This window comes from Apis dorsata, unplaced genomic scaffold (assembly GCF_000469605.1).
Source record: "Apis dorsata unplaced genomic scaffold, Apis dorsata 1.3 scaffold_99, whole genome shotgun sequence".
Taxonomy (NCBI): Eukaryota; Metazoa; Arthropoda; class Insecta; order Hymenoptera; family Apidae; genus Apis; species Apis dorsata.
In genome coordinates this window covers 1,751,296-1,754,480 of record NW_006263397.1, presented here as the reverse complement: position 1 = coordinate 1,754,480, position 3,185 = coordinate 1,751,296, and the positions used below count along the sequence as shown (strand labels likewise).

General features: G+C 32.3%; 1 protein-coding gene across 8 annotated transcripts in view; it reads right to left on the bottom strand.

The window, feature by feature from the left end:
* Positions 1-3,185, bottom strand: part of LOC102677513 (glutamate receptor ionotropic, kainate 2-like) — a 124,989-nt gene that overhangs the window by 30,797 nt on the left and 91,007 nt on the right. The gene's annotated exons all lie outside the window — the stretch shown is intronic.

Below are 3,185 nucleotides of genomic sequence, written 5' to 3'. Positions count from 1 at the left end.
AAAAAAAAAAAAAAAAAAAAAAAAGAAAGAAAATCTTTTCACGATCGTTGAATCATAATTGCGCATTTGCATCTATGACCCTCGAGGAGAAAAAACGAAAAATAAAATAAAATAAAAAAAAAAGCCGAGTCAGAGAAGGAAGAGATTAAAAAGTCCAAGGGATGAAAGCAACTCAGCTCGTTTCTCAAATTTATGCGCCTCACGATTCCCTGGATGACAGGGCACGAGTTTGTAACCCCTCACTTTTTCAAAATATCTCCCGGAGGAGGGTAAAAAGGAATCTCGGATCAAGCGTTTGGGACGCTTTCCACTCGGACTTGCTCGAGAGCAAGCGGTCTAACGACTTTTCATCTTCGAAGGATTCGTCGCAATAACGACAACTTTTTAAGCAGAGAAACTCTTAACTCGGATATGAAAGCAACCACCGATCTCTTTCCATCACCGAATGGTGTTATGCAAATTAATCTTTAGAGGAAGAGCTACTATGGTTGAACGTTGACAGAAACTTGGTATAATTAATAATTGCAAATGTATACAATTGGTCACAAAAGTGCTGGTCGTATTGAATATTTCATTTTATAAATATATAATTATAAATATTAATATAATGAGATAAGCTGTGATAGAAAAGAATAAATACTAATTAGAAGAATTAATTAATTCACCAATAAGCATTTTCTTATTAATGAATATACACGCCATTATATATATTTAATTAGAACAAAATCTAATTAATTTATAATGTCGCATCTTGATCCTTTAAAAGTTATAAGTAAAAAAACAATGAAATAATTGTGGATTCTTCAAGAAAATTCGAGGTTCTTCTGTGATTTAGTTGTTTCAGTTTGGAGAAATTTATAGGTGAATTTCTTTCCGGTTTTTTCGGAAAATAGTCGCGATAATTTTCGCCTCGAGAGAGTAAGAAACGAAGAATGAAGCGACACAATGATGCATAACTGCAATTTAACAGTTTTGCCACCGGTTTATTATCTGGGAGATAGGGACGAGCAAAGAACTAGTGACGAGAACGTTAATTAACATCTCCAACGTTTCTTTCACTGGTTTTACAAAACCTGTATCGATATTGCATGGCGAATTTCGAATATCTTGAATTTTTCTTTATATTTTCTTTTTTTATTCTAATGAAAAAACCTAGATTGCTAGGTTAACGCAAAGATTAAAAGAAAAAGATAATTTATTTTCTTTTAATCTTTGCGTTCATCTTCGAATTTAATTTCTTTACAATCTCTTATTTCGTTTATTCTTCATTTATTCCCTTTTCTTTTCTTATACTTCTCTCTTCTTATCTACTCTTCATATTTACATTTTACTCATTTTTTAATTCATCTCCATCATGTTTATTCCAAAGCCGATTAACATAGAATTAAACAACGAACACGATAGCCTCAGATTTCGTTTACTTTTTATTAAAATACTCCGAATATCTCAAAATTGGAAGTATTACGAGATTACAAACTTTCATGGAAAAACTTACGACGAGGGATTTGTTTACTTCCTCTCGACACCCTATCAGCCATCATCACAGATTGCATAAAAAACGAAATAGATTCCCTTTTCCTTTTCATCCTCCTTGAATCCATTCGTGGAATAAGCGGTTGAAGAGTTGGAAAAAGAACCAAGGAACTTCTTAATATCGCGGAATCAATGGAATCGATTAAATAAAGCAATGGAAGAAAGGTAATGCATCGACGAGTACGTCTCTGAAGCCAATAATTCCGTGAAATTTCTCCAGGATTATTGTGAACTTTCTCCTGTCCCGTTAACCGGGAACGAGCGTTATTAAGTTTTGATTTTTATGGAGGCCTTCGCGCTGAAAGGAACAACAGCCTCGATAGGAGGATAGGAAACGAGCCGAGAACAGTTCCATTCTACCGGATAAAGGGAATTTACAGCGATATCGAATTTCTTCTTCTTCTTCTTTTTTTTCTCATCCCTTAACAGAGAAGCAAAATAATCTCGTTCTACACACGACGTCTTATTATTTTATCGGGGGAATTATGAGAAATGATACGGGATAGTTAGTTTTCATTTTATTTTTCTCTTCTTATTTTTCTGGAAATATATTTTAGATGAATTGAGGAAATAAAAATTATGAAAATAGTTAAAAATATCATTACTGGTGATATACGCGTGGATAAGGAATTAATTTTTTATTTTATTTTCCCTTCGCTCTTGTTAAAAGATGGATTCAGGGACGTATTATGATAAATTGAGGAAAGAAATTACGAAACTGTTGAAAATCTTGTTATCACGCTGACGTGGTTATATTGATTGGTGGAATCAGATATGTCGAAGATACGTAAACTTGGATTGTAAAATTGAGTTATGTACGTTTCTTCAAGACGTATCGAAGGTTTCATGCTATGGTTGAAAAAGATTGGGAACTTTCACCGTTTCTGCAGCTGACGTTTGTTTGGCGGAGATATTTCCGTCAGTTTACGGGAATCGTGAAATTGGTGGATATTTATATAAAAAGAGAGAAAAAAATAAAGTTAGATTCTTTGAAGTCATTGAAAAAATGTTTAGATAAAATCTTTTTTTGTTTTTATACAGGATAGATTATTTATTTACTCGATTATTAATTATTAATGAACAGATAAAAATTTACTTTTGAAACTTTTCTGTGTATTTTTTTTTAAAGATTAATAAGCTTAGATTATTATGATGTTGTATAAAAAAACGAAAGAAATAGAAAAATAAAGTTTCTTCGAAAAATTTTTAATTTGTTCATCAACAATGAAAGATTAAAAAAAAAAATAATGAAGATTTTCACGCCAATTTGTTCCACCTTGTATATATATTTTATTCAACAAATAAATGACTTGAACGAAAATTCAAATGATTAATTAATTAATCTATATACGAGAAAGTTTAACGAAGCTCGAAATTGTTTAAATCAATGGAAGGAATCATTATAAATTATTCTGGCATTTTTCTAAAGTATTTCACAGATCAGGATTAGATTGGTAACTCGCTAATTTGAATATTCGCCAGGCGGGATTGCATCTCTAGGGAACGACGATGCTTGGATCGACTTGCACACGGAGCATAATCATATGCAGCTATTTCGACGTTTCAATTTCGAGGCACAGAGATTAGCGAATTCCCTCGCGATCCATTTGTCGATTAATAATAATTACAAGCGTATCGAGCGTTCCACAATG